Below are 23,129 nucleotides of genomic sequence, written 5' to 3'. Positions count from 1 at the left end.
CAGCATGAGTCAGGGCCCCAGGAGCATCCGTCCAAGCACCCTGGGATGTTGGGACGCTGGACTCCAGGCCTTCTCCCCACCCACATCCCCGCCTCAGGGATCCAACCAGCCTCATGGCTTTATTTATTTAGTTAATGGAGGTACTGGGGATTGAACCCAGGACCTTCTGCATGCTAGGCACGTGCTTTACCACTGAGCTATACCCGCCGCCCCCCAACTCATGGCTTTAGACACTATCTAGACCGTGATGACTGCCACATCTGAGTCCCAGCCCCATCTCTCTCCTCATGTCCACACTTCCATCTGCGTCTCCAAGGCACCTTCAGCCTGCTCTGTTTCCGAAGAGGGGTCTTTTTCAAGACAATCTCAACACATCGCTTCCTGTTGAAATCCCTGCCCCCGCTCCTACTCCACGGCCCATGAGGCCACACATGCCTGGCTCCTGCCCCTCCCATCCACCCCTCCAGCCACGCCGGGTCCCATTGTGTAGTCTTGGCCTGGGTCCCCATACTCGTGTCCCTTAGATCTCAGCTCATGGGGCCCCCGCCACCCCACATCATAGCAACTTGCACTCCCATAACCTCCCAATTCTCCACTTTCCTCTGGGTAAAATGCAGATACCTCGCAGGGGAGCTGCCCAACAAGGTGAATGCACACCCGTGGGACACTCAGGGCACCAGTGCCTCAGGGGCACAGAAAGTGTTCCCCACGGGCTGCCTGGGGAAGCCCCCTCCCTGGAACAGCTCCTCCAGGAAGCCCTGGGCACCCCCAGAACTGTCCCCACCTCAAAGATGGAGTCAGCCGAGCTGGGCACTGCAGTCTGTGTTCCCTCTCTTCCTGGCCCACGGGGCCCAGGGAGCTTCACCCGCCGCCCGGTGTGCACCCGGGCGAGGAGGAAGGTGGGATGTGATGGGTGGAACCACCTGGGAGACCCAGGCCTGCACATCCCTGAAGCCTTGGGCAGGCATCTTATGGATGGAAGTGTGCCCCGCCCCCAACAAAAGAACATATACTGGAGTCCCGTCCCCCAGCATCTCAGAATGGGGACTTACTGGGAGACAGGGTCTTTAACGAGATAATCAAGTTAAAATGAATGAGGTCACTAGGGTGGACCCTCATCAAAAGGGGACATTTGGACACAGACACACACTCAAGGAGAACGCCACATGAGGACGGAGGCAGACGTCAGGGTGACGTGTCCGCAAGCCAAGGAAGGCCAAGGACTGCTGGCAACCACCAGAGGCCAGAGGAGAGGGTCTCCCTCAGAGCGCCCAGGCGGAACCACCCCTGCCTTGGTCTTGGACTTGCGGCCTCTAGAACCGGGAGACAATACATTTCCATGGTTAAAGCCGCCCAGTCTGGGGTCAGGGGTCAGGACACATGGCAGGGGGTGGTGGAGGCAGAGATGGGGGCAGGGCCCTGACCACATGGCTTCAGGGGAACCTTTTACAAACTATGGGGTGTCGGGGGCCAGCTGGGACCTCCAGTTCGCCAGAACTGCCCACAATGCCAGGGACAGTGGCTGACACTTCTCTGTTCCATTCTGAGTACTGCATGCCTGTGTCTCATTTAATCCTAATAAGAACTTAGTAAGGGGTGGGGGGTGTGTACCCACATTTTACAGAAGAGGAAAGTGAGATCCCAGGGGCATCCAACCGGCAAGGGGGCTTTAAACCCCAGGCTGGGCACAGAGAGCTGGGAAGACCTGGGGGTCCAGAAGAACCCCCTCCTCTGGGTCCCCACTGCACCTGTGTGACTGAGCGTCCTCAGAAGTGGACACACTCAGAGGTTCCACACCCACAGAGGTCGGTGAGCCCACACCTGCGTCCATCCCCATCTCGGGCCTCAGTGGATTTGGGTGAGCGCATGGGAAACAGGGCTAGGAGGGGGACGGGGTCCCAGGTGTGTCAGACCCCCAGGTCATGCCGGCTGCCCACTGGCCCCACACCTGCTGCTGAGCCCCACATCAGTCTCAAGTCAAGACGTGAGGGCAGGAGGGTCCCAGGGGCAGGTAGCCTGGCCCAGGCTCTGTCCTTAGGTGCCCTGGGATGGGGCACGGAAGGGTGACAGGAGGAGAACCGGCTGCTGGAGGAGAGGGGGTGCTGCTAGCCTGCCCTAGAGTGAGGTTGCCATGGCAACCCTCTGTGCATGAGTGGGTGGGAGTCTGAATGCCTGGGGGGGCACCAACAGGGGGGTTCTGGGCCTCTCAACACAGAAGTCTCCTGCCTCTTGCTCCCTCCCCAGCAGCCTTAAGTCCTCCCCAAATTTGGCAACCTGAGAGCCCAGCTCCCCAGGCCCTCCTCCTACAAGAAACTCTTGGGCATAGCCAAGTGGGTAAGTGGCAGGCCCTGGGATAGGTACAAAGACTTGGTTCCTGGGTTTGAATCTGCTGTGCAGCCTCAGGCCAGGCTCTTGGCCTCTCTGAGCCCATTTCCCCATCCCTACTCTAAGACTAATAGATTTCCCTTGCAGAGACGAAGCAAGTGCTCAGAGTGTCAGGCACAAGGACTCCTTCAGGAAGGGGGCTGTTGGTTCCAGGAAGGCAGGATCCCCACCAAACCCTCAGTTCCGCCCCTCCATCTTCCCACATCTCAGCAGAGGGCAGCCCAGTCCTTCCAGGCACTCTAGAACCGTACAGTCAATCTAGATCCGGCTTCTCTCATCCTTACAGCAGCTCCTGCGTAGGAATCCCTATAGCAGATTCTGTCAGAATCTGCTCACTTTCCCCCTACTCCCTGGTCGCCTCCCTGGTCCAGCCCCATCATCTCCCCCTCATCCAGCTCTGTCCTCTCCTCGCCTGTCTCCTGGCTCACCATCCTCGCTGCCCAGCCTGTTCCCCCAACAGCGGCCAGAGGGCGCCTGTGAGCACCTGAGTCCCAGCATGTCCCTCCTCTGCTGAGAACCCTCCAAGACTCCCATCTCGCTCAGAGCAAAAGCCAAAGTCCTTCCTCAGCACACAAGGCCCTGCACACTCTGCTCCAACCCCTCCTTACCCTCACCTCCTTCCACTTTTCTCCTTACTCACTAGGACCAGGCACAGTCCCCTCTCAGGGCCTTTGCACAGGCTGTTCCCTCCTCCCCACATACCTGCGTAACTCCTCCCTTGCCCCTTTCCGGTCTTTGCTCAGATGCTGCTGTCTCTGGGCAGCCCTTCTGGCCCCAGCACTCCTGCTCTGGCTTTAGTACGCCACGGAACTCACGCTAGCACACCAGCCACGTGTTTTACTTATTTGCTTATTATCTCTCTCCCACTAGCTGTTGGCGCCACAGGGTGGGGTTTGTCTGTCTTGTAAATTTTAAAAGGTCACTCTGGCTGCCAAGTGGTGCTGGACTGCAGGGGGCTGGAACCATTCAAAGCATCCCCTTCTCCCTGGATGCCTCCTCCCTGCTCTCCTCATCTATCTGCCACTACCTCCCCATCTGATCTCCACTCTGCAGCCACAGTGATCTCTGCAAGGTGAAAACCTGATCACATCCCTTCCTGTCTACAATCCTCTATGGCTCCCTATTGCCTGAGAGGCCTCAACACAGCATTTCAGGCCCTGGTCTCCTGCCACCTTCTCATCATCTTCTCTGCTCTGGCCTCCCAAGCGGCCTGTTCTCTCCTCACCCCCAACACCTCTCTCTCACATACACAGAGAATTCCCACCCTCTGCCCCTTCTTCCTTCAAAAGGCTCTGCCTGACAGGACTGTGTGGGTCCCTCCAGTACCCACACCAGCAGCATACTGCTTCCACATTTTGCTCCCCTCATTGAACCTGGGCTCTGCTGTTGAACATCTTTCCATCCACCAGCTGCAGACTCTGCAGGGAAAGTTCCATCGCAGGTTGGCCGGGCTCTCTGTTGCCTGCCCAGCCCTGGGCAAGGAGAGGGTACTTGTTAATTTGTTTAATGAACAAAGATGAAATAGACCCACAGGATAGGTCTTCCATTTGGTGGACAGTTATCTGGTCCCCACCTGGTCACAAGTGCTTTGGAGGACAACAGGCTTATGGGGGTGGGGGGGAGTGTGTGGGTGCCAATGTAGATGGGTGGTCATGGAACACATCACCAAAAACATTTTAACAGAGGTCTCAAGGAGGTGAGTCATCCAGGTACTGGAGAAAGAGTATCCTAGGTGGCAGGAACAGCACATGCAAAGGCCCTGAGGTAGGAATGTGCTGGCTTGTGGCTTTGGCCCAGTGAATGAAGGGAGAGTGAGAAGGGGTGGGGATAGGTTTACAGCGCCAAGCGCCAAGCGAGCAGGGCCTGAGGGCCGAGTGAGGGAATGTGTGGGAGTGAGGTGGGAGCTGCGGAGGTTCTGAGTGGGGAAAAGATATGCCCTGACTCAGGTACTCACAGACTCCGGCTGGCAAGGGAAGATTAAACTGTGTGTGTGTGTATGTCGGGGCAGTGGAGGGGGCTTGTTGCTGAGAGCAGAGGGTGCTCCCCACCCCCACGTTCTTCGTTTCTCTGGGTCCACCCTGCTGTCAAAACCAGAAACCTGCAGTTTCCCCATCCCCCCTTCCCTCTGCCCTCCAGCCCGTTAGCCACTAAATCATGTCAACTCTGTCTCGAAAACTTCACACTGGTCCACCTCTACTGTCTCAAGGCCTCCACCCGAGCCTTCACCTTGACAGCCGCAGTGGCCTCCTCCCCCCACCGGCCTCCTGGCCTCCCTCCCTGCCCTCTGCAGTTCTCTCCCACAAAGCAGCCAGAGAGAGTGCGTGCTGAACATTCCAACCCTGTCTCATGGGGCCTTGACCCCTTCACAGGCCTCCCCAGCTCCATGGACAAGTAGAAACGCAAACCCACAAACAGTCCTTCGGCCCCCAAGACCAGCCTCCTCTCTCCATGCCTGGCCAGATGTCTTTCCTTTTCCTTTCCAAGCCATCCGCCTTCTTTCTGACCTCAAGGCGGGCCCCTCCCTCTCATAAGCTCTCCGTCCCCTTCATTTCATCCCTCCTTGTCCTCCAGGCCTTGGCTGGGAAGCCCCCTCCACCAGGAAGCTCTCCCTGACTTACAGGCCAGCTGGGCACCTCCTTTATGCTCCTCACTGCAGCGGGTTGGTAACACAGTGGCCTGGGGTCCACTTCCACCCCAAGGTGTATATAGTCCGGCCATATGCCTCATGGGCACAGGAGAGCAGTGCTGAAAACTTTCACAGGAGCCAGAGCCTGAGGCAGAGGGCAAGGGAGAAGGTGCTGGGCTCCCAGGAGACAGGCGGTAAAGGGGCAGGGTGGGGACGCAGAGACCAGACGGAGGGGGAGACGGTGCTCAGCAGGGCAGGAGGGAAGAGGCCCTGGTTCTCAGGGTCCAAGGTTCAAATCCCAGCTGTGCCCACTTTAGGCTGTGTGACGTGGCCGTTCCTCCTCTGCAGTCTGTCTCTTCCCCCAGGGGGGGAAACGGGACAAAAGCCTCACAGTGGTGGTTATGAGGCTTGGAAATAACATTCAGCAATTCTGTATGTCTCTTTTAGAGCACCTACTAGATGCCATGCACTGATCTAGGTGCTGGAGAGACAGTCTGGACGAGCCAGACACAAAGAGCATTAAAGATGTCAGTCCGTGAGGAACTCATGTTTTGTGTGTGTGTGCATGTGTGTGTAGGGGGGGTGTCATGCAATCTTAAGGAGGGTGGTTGAGAAAGGCCGGACACTTCAGCAAAGCTCTGAGAAAGTGAAGGAGGAGCCACAGAGGTGCCCAGGGAGAATAGCATTCCACATGGCGGGCATAGTTTGTGCAAAGGTCCTGGGGCTGAATCAGACCTGCATGTCTGAGGACCAGTGAGGCAGCCAGTGTGGCCAGGAGGGAGCGAGCACGGGGGAGTGGGAGGAGGTGAGGGCAGGGAGGTGAAGGGGACAGACTGAACTATCTGATGGGGGTGCATCCATGGGTGACCCGACCTCCACCATCAGAGGCAACTGGGGTGGGGCGTGATCCAGGACAGAGTGAGCCACCTGTGGCCTGGGCACTGCCCACAGCCAGTGAGCTAAGAATGGTTTCGCCACTTTCAAACGGTTAAGAAGAAGAGGCAGAGGAAGAACATACAACAGAGCTGGAAAGCCTGAAAAAGTCTCCAGCACCTACTACCTGGCTCTTCAGAGAGCAGCGGCTCTCACCTGGGAGGGCGCACAATTCTGTCCCCCTCTCCAGGCCATTTGGCATTGTCTGGAGACACTTTTAGGTGTCACAACTGGGTTGGGGGATGCTACTGGAGTCTAGAGGGTGGAGGCCAAGGATGCTGGAAAGTCCTACAATGCACAGGTCAGCCCCCACCCCCAAAGAATGATGTGGCCCCAACATAGAAACGCCACAGTTGGGAGACTCTGCCCTGGGCCCCTCCCCTCCCGGCACCACCTCTCTGACACGGTACAGGAGTGCCTACGGGGCTCCCTCCCTGCCTGCTCCTAACCTGCGGGGTATTTTTCGCCTCTGAGGGAGGGGCCCTGGCTGTTTTTAGCTTTGTGGGGGCAGCGTTATTTTTAGCCTGGGCATTTATTGATTACAATTTTTATCTTCCCCAAATTTTAGAGATGGGAGGAGGGTAGCAGGGGGCTTCGGCTTGGCTGGTTCCTCAGGGCCAGGGCAGACCAGTGAAACATGGGTGCGAGAGACTGAGTCAGTGTTCCCTTGGAGGAGGAGCTGCTCAGGACTTGACCCTGGGGTTCCTACCCCTCTCAAAGGCAGGGGGCCCCCAACATGACTCTCCTGGCTCTAATTCCTATATGGACGCAGCCTGGCAGGGAAGTCGCCTGCCCACAGTACACCCCCACATATCGCAGCACCCATGAGGCCACCTCAGGGAGAGTCCTCAAGGTGTGTGTGTGGGACAGGTGCAGAGCTGGCCTGGTCACCCCCCCCAGGTGGGGAGCCATCAATCCCCCAAGGGGACCAGCTTGATGGGGAGCCCCTGGAGTCTCCAGCCCTTTGAGAGCCCCCTTCCCATTCATTCAGTTAAGAATTCTCAAACACCTAGTGTGGTCCAGGCTTGAGTCTAGGCACCTGGTGTCCAAAAGCAAACCAAATAGCAAATTCCCTGAGCACTTGGATCCCGGTCCAGGAGACAGACAATAAACAAACAGGCACAATCAATCAGGAAATTACAGAGTGTGTGAAAAGCCATCCATGCTGTCAAAGTCAGGAGGCTGGTGGGAGGCTGCATGGGGTACAGGTTACTGAGGAGGTGACATCTGAAGTGGGTGAGGGGGCAAAAAGCTTTGCAGATGTCTGGGTGAGGGTCCCCAGGTGAAGAGCTGGCCAGTGCAAAGGTCTTGGGGTAGAATCAGGCTTAGCACATTGGAGGAGCAGCGAGGAGAGAGGGGGAGAGGGGAGGAGGTGATAGGGAAGATCATGCAGGTCTGGACCCCAGGACACTCCGTGCTTGGGATAGCTGGGGTGCCAAGACGCAGGGGCTGCTGCCTCCCGAGTCAGGGGCTGCCCTCCCCAGTTGGGACTCCAACCACTCTGGATGGGGAGACACAAGACTTCTCCCCAACTTCTATGATAGGAGCCCCTCGACTAGAGTTGCTTGGGTCACTAGACTGTGAGCTCCCTGAGGACAGGACTTGGGCACTGTCCCCACAGCATCTCGAGCACGGCAACTAGTGGAGAAGACACCTGGCAGATTTTCATGGATTCCATCAAGAGGTGTGCCCAGCCTCGCTCCAAGAAGCCCCATGTACACACACCTGGGCACATGCTTGCAGGTGTACACAAGATGCAGACAGCAGCTCACACATGGACACGGACACACACACACACACACACACACACACACACACACACAGCCAGCCCCTCTGCAAAACTCACAAACACCAGCACACAGGAGACCCTTATGAATACAGGACCAGCCTAGTGGATACATGGCCACTCGCAGGTCACCATCCAAATCACATAGAACAGGAACACACAGGTGCAGATGTGTAACAGAGGACTGGATTCTAGCGGCAGAGGGACCCAGTCCCAGGCTTCTGTTCAGCAGCCCCCTCCCATCTGGGAGCCCGCTTCCTCTTTCATCAGGTGGCCAAGCCCCGGCCCAGGAGAAACGATGGTGCAGTCAGGTCCAGTTCCAGACCCAGGGAACCCCCATCTCAGGAGCTTCCCCCTCCTGCCTCCAGGGAGGGTCTGGAGGAGGGGAAATGTCTGGCGTCTGGAAACTGAATACTTGAGAAGAGCCCACACAGAAACCAGAGCCTCCTGTGTGTCCTTGGCCACACGTCTGGCTGGAGATATAGGAGGGGGCCGAGACAGTGAACTTCAGCTCCCCATGGCCAGTGGGCGGGGATGGCGGCGGGGATAGCACTCCTCCTGCTCTCCATCGGGGTACCCACTCTGGAGCCAAGCAGCACAGCCTCCTGGGATCAGCACCCCTGCCCCCAGGCCCCCGGACGCCTAGGCTGGGGCTGAAGTGCCTCACTCTTCCGCCAGGCTGGGCGCCCAGGGAGGATGCAAATGCCAGGCGCAGGCTGCAGGCGGCCCTGCACAGGCAGGTGGAGCCCAGGCCAGGACCAGACCCGCTTGATGCAAACAGACTCCAGAGCAGTCAGGGGGCCCCCCTGAACCCTCCCCTTGGGGGCCCCAGGACAAGGGGCTCCCCAGGGCAGGCTGGGAATAGAAGCCAGGCTTCGAGTCTCCTGCCTTCGCCCTCCTCCCTGCAGGCTCCATGGCCCAGGTGCGCTGGTCCCCAGCTCCCTGCCCTCCCCCAACCCTGGGTACTATCTCCGTGCCCAAGGGCAGGCGTCAGCACTGCTGATGCCTTAGGCCTACTCCCCACAAGTGGGGGTTGGGATGGGAACCCCGTGGAGGGAGGGAGGGCCTAGCGGGGCATAGGAGAGCAAGCGAGCTTGGGATGACCTGAGGTCCTGCGGGAGGTCACTGAGGGAGAGGAGGAGGAAGGTGGCCATGCCAGCAAGAGGCCCGGGCACTCACATGTGAGCACACACGTCTGTGGTTTGCTGCATGGGGGCCACTGCTGCCAGCCAGGGATCGAATTAGTTCCCTTTTCCGCTTTCCAGATGATTTTTCATCTCTGTAATTAATGGGCAAGTCAGTTCTGAACAGCATGGCAGGCAAATTACTAGTTAGGAAAATCATGGATAATTTTCTCGATATGATAATGAAGGTTGTATTCCTTCTCTTATTCTCCCTGTTTTCATCCTACTTTTAAGTAATAAATTCGGCATTAGTGGGAGGGGAGTGGGGAGGTAGGAGAAATCACCTGCCCCTACAGCTGGAGCCTGACCCAGGCCCACCCCAGAGTCCTCAGCCCCCGGCCATGAAGCAGATGGAGTGGATGACAGACGGCGACCCTCTGTGGGGCATCCTGACACCCCAATGATCTATTCAGGGAGCCAGGCCTAGGAAACCAGGTGGACGGCAGGGAGCCCCCAGGCTGTTAGCCAGGGTGAAGAAGTTGGGTCTGAGGTCAGGTTACAAGCGCATGCCAGCCCTTGGGTGCTGGAGAGAGGAGCAGTGACCAATTGCCTCTCCCCAAGCAGCATCCAGGGTGGCTGGCCCAGAGCAGATATCCACCCTCAAGTGTTGCCCACACCTGTCCCCACACTGTCCAACCTCTGCTCCTCAGTGACTCCCGAAGCAGCTAAGAGAACATGGCAAGCCGAGAGAAAGAGAGAGAGAAAGAGAGAGAGGCGGAGAGGCAACCAGCCATCTTGGCAGCCATTTTGAACCCCTCCCCCTGCTCCCCCCGGAACACCACATGTTTGGATGTGGGCAGACAAACCCAGGCCCTGGGTCCTGCAGAAGCCAGGAGGAAAGGAGGCCCTGTCTCAAGACTGGGATGGAGGGACACCCACTCAGCTGCCATGACTGGGGTGGGGGCGGTGTAGCGGAGAAGTGGACCACAAAGGTACAGGGAGGTGCTGGGCAGGGATGGGGCTGGGTGCTGACCGAGACTGTAAGACCAGGGACACGGATGTGCTTGGGGGCTGTGTACAGGCTGGGTGCTGTCTTCAGATGGGTGCCAGGGGTGCAATGGAGTAACGCCCGTGGGGCCACTTTTTGGCGGCGGCTGGAGCACACACAGCACCGCCCACCCTCTTCTGGCAAGGACTCCTGTCCCAGGACCCTCAGATAGAAAGATGACAATCGAAACCCCATCGTTCTACCCAATGAACAACCTCGAAGAGAGGGAGGGCTTGTCCTCAAAGCCCGAATCCGGGTAAATCAAACCCAACAGCTTCCCATGCCTAACCTGGTACCGCGAAGGAAGATGCTCGTGGTGGCTGCAGTCAGCCAGACACCGAGACAGACGCCTCCCCATCCCCCGCGCCTCTGCCTCCCAGAGAAAAACAACCCCCAGCCCAGCATCCTGCGGTGCCAGCCCCCGATACGGCTCCTCCGGAGTCCAGGGCCCTCGCGAGGCGCGCACACGCACCCTCTCCGCTCACACCCAGACACCTACACAAACAGGGCGCCAAGCACCCGCGCGCACACGCACCGGGGACACGCAGGCACCGCCGCGCCGCTTCCCCACAAAGGCTGGCGCGCGCGCGGGCACACGCAGCCACGCGCGGGCACACTCGCCGTCCCCTCCCCCTACGGGCACCCCGCGGCCGCTCATCCGCACCCCCGACGCTCCGAGGGGGCTTTCCCTCCCGGTTCCCTCACCGGTGGGGGTGAGGTGCAGGCCGCCCCTGGCTCCCCTCGCGTTCAGGTGCGGTGACCCGCGGCTTCAGCATCCCCTCCCCCTTCCCGGCCCGGACAGGCCCCAGTTCCCATCCTCCCCACCTCGGCCGGCACACCTGGCCCAGGTACGGCGTCCCCCTCGCCCTGGGCCCGCAGACACTCACCTGTCCAGCGCCACTCCGGGGTCGACCCTGCGCGTCTCTCCTATGGCTCCGTGAACCCAGGCCCCCCGCCCGGCACATCTCCCGGAACCGGGGCCGTGGGGGGAGGGAGGGAAACGGGCGAGGGGTGGCGGGGCCCAGCACCGCCGCCACCAACCAAAAATTGAAAAAAAAAAAAAAAAGCGGATTACACAGCTCCAAAGGCGGCCCCTTCGCGGCAGCGGAGACTCGGGGCTGGGGGTGAGCGGGTCCGCGCCCCTCCCGGGGAGGGAGGCGGCGGAGGCGGCGGGGCGGGGGCGGCGTCAGAGCTCCGGGGGCTGGGGCAAGGCGGAGCCCCCCGAGGCGGCGCCAGCAGTGGCCCGCATCTCCCCCGCAGCTCCGCGGCCCCGACGGAGGCGGCACGTGTGCACCCAGGCGACTTCCCAGCCCCCTCCGACGGCAGCAGCCAAGGGGTTAACGGGGTAGCTGGGGCGCCCCAGCAGCCCCGGGCCGCCCGGCGGCGCTGCTCCAGGGCCCGCGCGGTCCCATCCGCCGGGGCCTCCTCGGCAGACAGCGGGGCGGGGGCGCCGCAGCGCCGATAGCTCCCGCGCCGACGGCTCGGGCTCCCCGCAGTAGCCGCGGGGGGCTCGGGTAGGGGGCGGGCGGCGCGGAGCTTGCGGGGGGCGCGGCTGTAGGCGGGCGCGGCGGTGTCGCGCCCCCGGGGTGGCCGGAGGAGTGGCGCGGGCCGGGCCCGTGGGCACCGCAGGACGCGCGGACCGAGCCGGCGCGGGGCACCAGCAATGACAAGCCGCCTGCTCGCCCCTCTCCCCGGCGCACCCGCTCCGGGAGGGGGGCGGCGGGCGCACAAAAAACCCGGCCCGGAGCCGCCGCCCGGGACTGGTCGCCGCAACCTGCCCGGGCGCACCGGGGCGGGCCCGAAAACCCGGGGTGGATTTCCCTCCCTTTCGCCCCCTTAGCCCCCCCTGGAAAAAAAAGGAGAGAGGGAAGGCTACGTGCTGGATCCCGGCGTTGGAACGGGAAGTGGGGGAAGGGAGACAGGCTCAAGGAAGACCCGGAGCGGATTTCGCCAGTAGTGAAGTAGAGGAAAGGCGCAGAGCTGGTGAGGGGAGAAATGAGAGAGATCTGGAAGGGGTACGCAAAACCCGGGTTGGATGAGACAGAGATGGGACGAACGAAGGGAGTTGCGACAGGGCCAAATGCACCCGGGGCAAGCAAATTTCGGTCCGGATTCTTCCTCGGGAGACGGAGTAATGCGTCATGCCTAATACAGAGGGAATAAGCAAGACCTGGCCTAGAGTTCCTAGACCTGGACTCGCAGGGGGGGCTCCAGGAGGGGGCTGCTTAGTGGCTGAGGCGGCGTGAGCTGCCCCCATCTTCCTGGCAGCGACGTGCAAGAAGGAGGGGCAAAAGGAGGGCTGGACTTGGGCACGGAGGGATCCGGAGCTCTGGCTGCGCCCAAGCGGGCAGGTAAAAGCGGTTTCAGGATCCAGGGGCAATGCGAAGGGAATGCGATGAGGAGGCCGCTACCCTGGGAGACCAGACCTACAATAAAAGGCGAGGGAGGGCTCCAAAGCCAGGACTGGACTATGAAGGATGGGACAAGACCCCTGCAAAAGATCCCTGGCAACTGGACAAGGGCTTGGAGCCGACTAGGGTGGAGGAGCGGGGAGGGAGTTGTTCGGGGAGGTTAGTATCTATAAACGCCTCAAACGTCTCGCTTTGGGAGGGGGGCGGGGGAAGAGAAAAAATTGAATTTTATATTCTCGGCAAGAGTAAAAAGCCGGTACGGATTTCCACAGCCTGGCAACTACACTGCAGCTGGTGGACTTGAAGAAGTAGGGCAAGGAACCAGCGGGTTCCTAGGCACTTGGCTGAGGGTGGCGAGGGACTGGTTTCAGGCTGAGGCCACAGAAGGGAGCTCCGCACCCCTCCTCTGGGGTGGGGAAGGCAGTCCGACCCGGGCTTGGATCCCCGGAGCCAGAGCTGTGACTGCCAAGGCCCTCAGTGGGGGGGGGGGGGGCTATAAAACTGGGCTCCAGGCCAAAAATAGGCACTTCAGCAGAATAGATAGCTCAACTCAGGGTGGGGGCTGAGGAAAAATTGGAGGGGAGGGGGCAAGAATCCTGGAGGGTGGGCGGGTACAGGCAGGTCCTGAGAGGTAAGATCCGGTGAGGATCTTGGGAGAGCGGATTTGGAATCCTGGCTCCTGGCTCCATTTGATGAAAGATGGGTGCTACTCTAAGACTGATGGATGGAGAGGAGCAAATCCCTGGCTTGGATCCGCGGGGAAGGGAGTCTCTCCAAGGGCAGCCTAAACAGTAAAAAGGCCAGCTTGTACAAAGTCCAGGCTGAATCTTGGCCAACATGGAGGGGGCAATTGTTGAGGGGTGGGGTGGGCAGGGAGGGCAGACAAGTCTATCTGGATTCTAGAGGAAGGAGACTGGCTGAGGATGGGGAGAGGGGCTAGCCCTGGCCTCTGGTCTCCAAGGAAGGAATACCTTGCCCCCCTAACTTGGCTCTGAAGAATGGGTGACGAGTAGGGAAAGAGTGTGGAAGTAACAGAGTTGGGGTGGTAAATACACAAAACTTGGGGCATGCTTGGATGGGAACTGTGAATATCTAAGAACGCTGAACATCTGGAAGTGAATTAACCTGTCCTCTAAGAAGCCCTTCCAAGAAGCATGTCCTGGTGGCTCAATTTAGGAAAAGGCGAAGACACCACAGACTTCTAGGCTGGCTGGGTAACTAGGGGCTACATCTATGGCCTCCCCTTTCCGCTTTCTGTGGACAGCCTTCATTTCAGGACTAGGCAGGGATTCTTACAGCCTGGACAAAATTCGGCCCCTAAACTTAAGGGGTGGAAAGTGTAGGTGGGCTATCTTCATTCCTCCATCACGCCCAGGATTCCATGGCTGCAGCTTGGGCCTTTAATCTAGGTGACCAGGCCCATAAGCTGGGTCTGAGAGACCAAATGTGTATGAAATAGAGGTGGGTGGGTGCAATCCCATCCATCTGTGGTTGGTCCTGTAGAGGGGCGGGGGGATGGGAGAGGTTCCATCTCTTCACATCTCAATTGAGATATCTCGACACCACCTGGTAGGACCCATGGAAGGCTTTGGGATGCTGGGGAGACAGGGCGGTGCCATGGGGGCAACCAGGACACCGTCCCCTACATCCACACGGCCAGGCTTCTATAAACCCAGAAGGATTGAAAGGGGGAAGAATGTGCAGTTCAGGGAAAGCTGAGCATCTCCAGAGTCCTCTGGCTCTAAGCATCTTCCCACCACCCCACCTTCCAGCCCTGAGCAGTCCATCCACCTCCCTCTGTGGAGCGACCCTAGGAACGTATGAGTGTGCCTGGGAGATTGTTCTAACTTGCATTCTTAAGTGGCTACGAGAGGGGTGTCTTTAACTTATATGAGGGGAAGGGGTAGCATGCTTTAAGGAATCCCCTCCCCCTACCCGGCTCAGTTTGGAAAAATCCCAGCCAGGACCCCCTCCCGGCCCCTCCTCTTTCTCCCAGAGCCGGTGGTCAGCGGAGAGCCCCTGGTTATGGCCGGGATCGGTTCACTAGCCTTCATTCTATCCCGGCCCTCTGGCCTCGCGGGCTCACGAGGCGAAGAATCAGCAAGAGGCTGGCTGCGCGAAAGAGCTACAGCGCCCCTTCTCCCCAAGACCCTCGGCTGCGCAGCCGCAGTGGAGGCCGCGCCAGCAGCTCGGCTCTGGGAACTAACACGTCCGCGCGCGCGCAGTCTCGTCCCCGCGCCGAGTGCCCAGTACCGCGCGTGTCGGTACCCAAGCCCAGGACGCCCTACACCCTACTCCCGGGGCGCTCCTCGCTTTGAGCATCCTACCTTATTACTCGGGATTTCTACGCCCAGAGTAACCCAACGTCCTGTGCATACCACCTTTCCGTGCACCCAGTGCCAGAAAACCCCCACACCCAGGTTACCCCGCGCCGAGGACACCTCACGTACCGATCCCCCCCACGTCAAGGGGACCCTTCATTCTGAGCACCTAGCACCTAGAGCACCCTGGCCTCAGACCTGATAGCTCCGTTCACCGTGCGCTCTGCCCTCTTCCTGTGCCCTCCATGTGTTGTGCCCACTGTTTCAGGCCCCTATGCTACTGTCCTGGTGCTACGCTCCCCCTCTCATCCCCTGTCCGCAGTGCTCTGAGTCCTCTGCCACAGGCCTGGTGCCTTCAGTCATGGGTGTCCTCCCTTGGGTTCCTTGGGTCCTGAGGAGGAGCAGAAACCTGGAACACGTGGGAGAGGGCGGGGGGGGGGGGGGGGGAGTTGGGGGTGGGGATGAAACAGTTTCTGGGCTAGAGGAAACCAGGGCAACTCCACTGCCCAGAACTCCACTGCCCATTGGGCCCACTGGGCCCCTTCTCCCCAAGACCATTGGCTGATTCTTCCTAGAACCCACTAGGCATTCCTGTCCTCATGGGTAAGGCAGACGCAGAAAGCATGTTGGAATTAGCCCTGGAAAGGGAGCAAGGTGTTAGGGGAGTGGATGGTGAGCCTGTCCAAGCCTTGAGGGCTGGGTTGGTGGGGTTCTGTGTGCCCCTGGCTCCCCTGGAGTCTCCCTGTATCCCCATCTTGGGCAGTGTCTCAGCCCCATCTCATCCTATGCCCTAACCTAATTAAAAAGCCAGGTAAAGAAGTTTCAGAACTGAACTGGGAAGATACTGTGTGGGCAGGGATTCATTCCAACTGCTGCCTTTGGGGCTGAGTGGCGGGTGTGCAGTCAGTGATGTGTTGAGCACCTACTGTGTGCCAGGCACTGTGCTAGATGCTGGGAGCACAGCAGAGAACAAAGCAGATGAGTTTCTCTGTTCCTGGGGCTGACATTCTAATCAGGAACACAGACGAGAAATCAACAAAAGATACAGGATGTGAGATGTTGATAAGTGCTATGGAAGAAAATTAAGGAATGAAGGCAGAAGACGTGGTGATGGCTGCAATTTAGATAGAGGAGGTCAGGGAAAAACTCTCTGAGAAGATGGTATTTGGATAAAGACCTGAAGCAATGAGGGAGGAGTCATGGGAAGGTCTAGGGGAAGGGAGTTCCAGACAGAGGGTACAGCTCATGTAAAGATCCTGAGGCAGAAACATACTGGGTGTTCAAAGGATCAGTGAGAGGGCCTGTGTGGCTGGAAGGAGTGAGTCAGGGCAAAAGGAGGAAGAGGTGAGAGTCGGGAGGCGATGGGCCAGGTCATGATGGCCTGGTGTGCTGTGGGGAGAACCGGTTTTTGCTCAGTCAGCTGGGAGAAATGGAAGGTTCTTAGCAGAGGGAGGAATATGCCCTGACTCAGATGTTCACAGGTGCCTTTTGGCCATTGTAGGGGAACAGAGTGTGGGGGTCAAGAGCAGAAGCTGGGGGACCAAGGAGGAGGTGACTGCACTGGTCCAGGTGCTCAATGCTGGGGTAGGACCAGGGAGGTGATAGTGGAGGCGAGGGTAAATGAATTCTGGGTGTACTTTGAAGGTGGAGCATATCTATTGGAAGTGGGATGCGAGGGAATGAGGCAAGTGAAAGCACTTGGAAGGATTGAGACCCTGGAGGGAGGGGCGGTTGTGGAGGTTAGATCCAGGAGTTCCACTTGGTTTAACAAATATTCAAGGGGAGGTGTCAAGTTGGTGGCTGGGGAGAGAGACCCAGGCTGGCTGAGAAGTGATCCGAGTTAACATTACGGGTCTCATTTACTCTTTATGATCACCCCGGGTTGTGCTTACTTTCTCCCCATGTTATAGGAGGGAAATCTGAGGCTCCATAACTTGCCCAAGTAGTTAAAATTGGAGTCAGCTTCTGAGCCAGGACTGCATGACCCAGGACCTCGCTTGGAGCTGCTGCCCTGCTGAGCTAGTGTTGGCGGTTGCCTGGCTCCCAGCTTCCCTCTGGCTCATCCATTCATTCTCAGACACCGACAGATGGAGAGAGTGAATCCGAGGTTCCAGGCAGGACCGGTGCTGGGGTGAGGCGAATGAGGCACTTCCTGGGCCACAAAAAGAGGACACCAAAAACCTCAGTGATCAAGAGAAATAATATTGCAGTGCAATATTTTCTATTGTTATTTGCAAGGTAATACTTCAGAAACCCCAAATTTCATGTAAGAAATCCACATGGGCCAAAATAATCAACTTTAAAATAAAGGCAGGATCAATAAGAGTGCCCTGTGGAGCCACGTTGAAGCCTGAGGGGAAAATGAAGTTGGGAAAACGGATACTGCCTTTTTCTTGAAGATTTCAACATTTGGTTGTTCATCATGAATTTTCACATGAATTTTGATATTTTTAAGTATTGCATTAAAATATGATTTCTCCTAAGGGCTGAGATTTTTACCTCATCCTGGTCCTGGTTCCCAGCCCTGTTCTGGAAGCTGAGGGTCTGACAATGAATAAGAGACACAGTCATCGTCCTTCTGGGGCTGACACTTTATTGGGGAGGCTGATGATTCACGATTAACGAGAAGAAAATTTTAGGGCGTGATCAATCAATGAAGGGAAAAACAGTGAGGAATCATCAGGTGGGATGTGGGTGAGTATGATTTAGGCTAGGATGGCCAGAGGTGGTGGTGGGGTGTGTGTGGAGACATTTGAACAGGGACCTGAAAGCCGAATGGAACTCAGCATGTGAAATCTGGGGGAAGGGTGTTCCAAGAAAAAATAACAGCATGTGCAAACGTCCTGTGGTTGTAACAGATGGGAATATCTGAAGAGCAAGAGGGCCAGCTTGGTGGGACCACCAGCCACAGCCTGAGAGGCTGTGGGAAGGGTCTGGATTAGATTCTCAGTGACCTGGGGAGCCAAGGGAGGACTATAAGCAGGGGGATGGCATGTTCTTATTTGAATGTTTAACAGGTTATAGGAGCAATTCCTCAATAAATACAACACAGAATTACCCATATGACCCAGCAATTCCACTCTTAGTTATGTCCCTAAAAGAACTGAAAATGGGTACTCGTACACCAGTGTTCACACCACCATTCACATAAGCTAGAAGATGGTAACAACCCAAATATCCATCAGTGGTTGAACAGATAAATAAATGTTGTATAATCATACAAGGAAATACTATTCACCCATAAAAAGGAATGAAGTTCTGATACGTGCTACAATGTGGACGAACCTTGAAAACATTATTATGCTGAGTGAAAGAAATCAGACCTAACAGGTCACGTGCTGTATGATTCCATTTATAGGAAATGTCCAGAATAGGCAAATCCATAAAGACAGAAAGCAGATTGGTGATTGCCAGGGGCTGGGGAGAGGGGAGGAAGAGTGACTGCAACTGGATACAGAGTGGCCTTTGGGGATGAGGGAAATGTCTTGGAACAAGATAGAGGTGGTGGTTGCACATTTTAACATTGTGAATGTACTAGATGCTACTGAACAGTTTACTTTTAAATGGTTCATGGTTAATTTTATTTTTATGTTATGTGAATTTTACCTCAATTAAAACAAAATTATAGGGAGGATTTGGGAGGTAGCCAGGAGACTGGGGAGATGGCCTCCAAAATCAATCCAGGTGAGAGGCGATGGAAGCCTGGAACAGGATGCTGGGGAGAAGTGGTCAGATTTGAGGCATATCCTAGGGACAGAGCCAATAGGACCCCTTAACTTTTGCACCCCTCCCGCCATCAGGACTGCTCTTGATCATACTACTGAAAACTGCAAACACTCCACCCTCCTCACTCCCAGAAAGCAAGAGTCCAAGAAGCCGCCAGGGTCCAGTCTGAGGAGCAGCAGGCAGGCAGGAATGAATGGTGGTCCACCCCAGTTAGGCATCAACTGGGAAGGGAGCCCAGTTGGGCTGCGCTTCCCGCCCCAGCCGCTAGGGGCCGCTGCCCTGCTGCTCTGCGGCCGCCAGGTGAGGAGGCCCCGCCTCTTTCCTCCCCAGGTGCACTGAAAGTGCGGCCGCGGGGCTAGGGGAGTGGGGGGAAGAGCGCAGGGCTAGGTGAGCGGTTGGGGGTGAGGGGACGAAGTGGGGGTGAAGGGTGAGAGCTGGACGTGTCTGACGTGGGGGCTGCTGAAAGGGAGAAGGAAAAAAGCCCTGCGGAGATTGGAGAGGTGAGGAGGAGAAGGAGATGGTGGCTGGTGCTTGGGAGACAGAAGGGGTGAGGAGGGAGAGCTGAGGGGGCTGGCGGAGAGAGGAGGTGGCATGAAACTACCGAGGGCACAGAGCAAAGCTGGGGGCGGGAAGACAGGTGAGCAGGTGAGGAGTCAGGGGGAGTCCTGGACGTGAAGGGGATGAGACTAGGGGACATTTGGATGTTTGGGGGGTGGGCCTGGCCTGTGGGAAATTAAGGACCCCAGGGAAGGGGCTCTGCACTTTGCCAGCCTTGGCTGGTAAGGACTGTGGGGGGCGGTGCCGGGAGGATAGTTTCTCAGGCCTTGACTGGTTGTGCCAGCAATGGGGAAAGAGCTTATGAGGAGTGAGGTGTGCGTGTTAAGCTCCTAGCAGGCCAGCTTGCTTCTGCAACCTGGCACGAGGGCTCACCCCTCTCTCTCCTTCATGCACAGGCCTCATGGCCAGTAGTCAGTGTGCATTGAGCTGGATGCTGGGCACGTGGCAATGAACGAGACAGATGCAGTCTGGTTGACTGGACACTGGCATGAATCCACGAAGTGAGGGGTGGAAGACAGGTAGGGGCTGTTGGAGAGTTCAAGCGGGAGGTCCTCCCCAGCCAGGGGCTCAAAGAAGGCTGCCCTGGGGAAGTGACTTGTAAGCAGAAAGCAGGAACCCACCGGCTGAAGACAGGAGACCCTGGTGATCCCGGCAGAGAAGAGGTTCTGAGGGTATTCCAAGAAAAATCCCAGCAGGGCCCAGGCTGCAGCAGGGGAACACGAAGGTAAAAAGTGATTCCTGACCTTGCATGGGCCCAGGATGGGGGCTGCAATGCCAAATGCCAACCAGGGAACAAAACTGGAAATGGGGCAGGTGTGAGGCAGCAAGGAGGCAGGGTGACAGCTGTGGGGAGCTGGAGATGCATCTCCTTTTAAGATGACAGCCGCTTGCTACTACTCAGCTCCAGCTGAGAGCTACCACGTGGGAAGCCAGGCCTGGAATAGTCAGCATGGATTCTTTAAGAGAAGCTAGAAGTTGGGGGTTTGGGGCAAAATTCCTGGAGCTTTAACTCTCACAGACTGATCTACTAAAGTTCAATTGCTCTGACCCAGAAATTCCATTCCTGGGTTTATTCCCAATGGGAATGGGCACTTACTCCACCAAAAGACAGGTACATGGATGTTCATAGCACCTTAACCGTCTCCTGATGCCAGATACCAGCCAAGTGGCCATCAACTGGCAAACGGAAATCAATCGGGGTCTATTCATTCAATGGAATATGATGCAGCAATGAGAAAGTATGAACGCATACACAGCCCCGTGCAGCTGAGCGTGATGCACGCAAGACACAGATGGGATGCACTGCGTGATCACATCCCTATGACATTCAAAGGTGGGCAGAAGTAATCTGTGGAGCCCAAGGTTTCCTAACTATGGACCATCGACATTTGGGACTAGACGTGTCTATGTTGTCGGGGGCCTATCCTCTGCATGGAGGATGTTGAGAAACATCCCTGGTCTCTCCCCACTCAATGCCAGTAGCATTTGCCCAGTTGTGACAAATGTCCCTTGTAGGGGGCACTGCACAATCACCTTCAGGTGAGGACCGCTGACTGGGAAAGTGATATTTTGGGGCAGGACACTCACCAGGAAGTGGCCTTGGGAAGGTCCTGAGGGACTGGAGTATTCTATATCCTGAGCTAGGTGGTGGTGATCAGGGTGGAGCGTATTTTAAAAATTCACAGAGCTGTATTCTTAAGAGTCTGTGCTTCACAATAAAAGAGTGAACCCTGCAAAGTGGATGACCCTCAGAAACGTGATGCGGAGTGAGAGAAGCCAGACACAAAAGGCCACATATTATATGACTCCGTTGATATGAAATGTCCAGAACAGGCAAATCCATAGAGACAGAAAGCAGATTAGTGGTTGCCAGGGGCGGGGGTGGGGGGGTGGGTAATGGAGATTGACTGCTAATGGGTACGGGTTTCCTTTGGGGTAGTGGGAATGTTCTGGAATTAGATACTGGTGAGAGTTGCATAGCACTTGAATATATAAAAATGCACTGAATTGTACACTTTAAAAAGATTTATCTTAGTTGAATTTTACCTCAAAAAAGAAATTATTAAAAAAAAAAAAAGAGTTAACCCAAACAGGCAGAACAAGACTGGTCCCTGGGCCAGCTTGGCCACTTTGCAACGGAGGGAGGGGATGACGGGAAGTGAGGTGATGGCAGGCCTCTGTCTGTCCGGAGAAAGTGCAGAGGAGAGCTGTGGGCCTTCTTGGCGAGGGGAGGGCTGAAGCAGCTCGGAGGCAAAAAAGTATGTCTCGGCTCAGGGGAGCGCTCCCTCTTAACCCAACCTGTCAGCCCTGGAAAGAAATCGCAGGCAGGTCAGAGGCCAGCCTGCGAACTGTTGAAGGGAGTGCAGAGTTCTGACGTGTGGAAGAGAAATGACAAGCGCTCAGCCCAGCCTGACGCCACGGAGGGATGATAAACACCCCCGCAGTGCTTGCAGCAGGAAGGGGGGTTCTCTTTGAGCTGGGGGGAAGGTGGGGGCTCACCCCAGCTTTTTGGCAGCTCACAGAGGAGCAGGTTTCCTGAGGGCTCGGCCTGCACTGGAAATAGAGAGCTATCAGGTGACATTTGGACCTATGTTCTGCCCCCTCATTCCCACCTCCAGCCATGGCGCGGGTGGGGAGGAGGGAGGATCATCCACTGTGGGCCAGGGGCTGGGCTTCTGGGGTCTGAGTCTCCACAGGCTTCCACAAATTGGATGAGTGAAGAGAGAAAGCAAGCTGGTGGGCCAAAGGAGGGCCCCCACAAGATATGTCCACAGAGAACCTGGGACTGTGACCTTATTTGGAAACAGTGCCTTTGCAGATGTAATTAGGGCTCTTGTGATGAGATCACCCTGGATTAGGGTGGCTCCTAAATCCAAAGACACATGTCCTGAGAAGAGAAGGGGCGAGGACAGAGGAGAGGAGGCCATGTGCTGATGGAGGCAGAAACTGGAGCCACAAGGCCACAAGCCAAGAACCACCAGAAGCTGGAAGAGGGAAGGAAGGATCCCCCCCTTAGAGCCTTTGAAGGGAGCACCCGCCCAGCCAACACCTTGATTTCAGCTTTGGCCTCCAGAACAGTGAGAGAATAAATTCCTTGTTTTAAGTGCTCCCATTTATAGTCCTTTGTTACACAGCCCTAGGGAGCTAATACAGGCCCTGATATTCAATTCTCCAAACATTTATGAAGGCACTGGAGGGTCTCGCAGTCCAGTGGGGAAGGCAAATACAGGGATAGATCACTCCAGCATGCTGGGGTCACCGTTCGTGGAGGACAGCATGCATAGATGAACATGTGGTGGGGTGGAAGAGGGCCTGGGAACTCTCGACAGCAGAGGTGACAACACAGAGCTGAGCCTGGGGCACATCGCAACCAAGAGAGGACAGCAGCCAAGTCAAGGAGATGACCATGTCAGCAATGGTGCAGGTGACCTTCAGATGGGTGTCGGGGGGGGGGCAATAAGGAGTGGTGAGGACTGTGGCAAAGAATCATACTAATTGTTGACATTGATCAGCACTTGCTAAGCCCTCTCCTGACACCGTATTAATTCATTTATCCTCACACCAACTCTAGAGGCAGGTATTGTTCCCATTTACGAGGTGGGTCAATTGAGGCAGAGAGGCTGTATCACAGTCAGGGCCCCAGGCAGGAAACAGATGATACATTCAAGTTGGGTAATTTGAGCAGAGTTCAGTGAAGGGATGGATTTACAAAATGGGGATAGATGGTAGGGAACCACAAGGAATAATACCATGCCTTGGGCTAGTAAAAGTGGGGAGTCCTGAGCACCCCAAGGCCTGAAAGGCAAGGGGAGGGAGCCATTGCCATAACCTGGAGACACCGCAGGCTGCGTGGATGGGAAGACCTGTGACCTCTGACAGGCATGCAAGTGGCCCACAGAAGCCACAGGGTGGGGGGTCCAACTGGGAAACGAATATCCCCCTCAGTCCACCACCCCCACCCTCTGCACTGGCTGAACCCAACCTGAGCTGGAGGACCCGGGAGCCCGTGGGTGGGGTCCACACAGCCCAGCCTCCCGGGACACCAGGCTAGGTGGGCAAGCAGAAGATTCCAGAACAGGAAAGCTGAGTGATTCCGTCTGGGTCCAGAGTCCCCTTAACTACTCACCACATGAGAATGGGCAAAGCTGTGCCCTCTCCTCAGGGTGGGCTGCCCCTCTCGCTGGGCACGTGTCCTCAGCTTCGCAGAGGCT

The 23,129-nt window shown here is 56.9% G+C and overlaps 1 protein-coding gene across 1 annotated transcript in view; it reads right to left on the bottom strand.

Moving 5' to 3' along the window:
- The window catches only part of ADGRL1 (adhesion G protein-coupled receptor L1), a 43,713-nt gene extending 31,801 nt beyond the window's left edge, over nt 1–11,912 (bottom strand). The window contains exon 1 of the mRNA XM_006206206.4: nt 10,790–11,912. The gene's annotated coding sequence lies outside the window, so the exon portion shown is untranslated. The remainder of the gene's footprint in view (nt 1–10,789) is intronic.
- Between the last annotated feature and the right edge of the window lie 11,217 nt (nt 11,913–23,129).

This window comes from Vicugna pacos, chromosome 22, assembly GCF_048564905.1.
Source record: "Vicugna pacos chromosome 22, VicPac4, whole genome shotgun sequence".
In the NCBI taxonomy this organism is placed as follows: domain Eukaryota; kingdom Metazoa; phylum Chordata; class Mammalia; order Artiodactyla; family Camelidae; genus Vicugna; species Vicugna pacos.
Note: the sequence above shows the minus strand (reverse complement) of the source record. Positions and strands in the feature narration are given on the sequence as shown.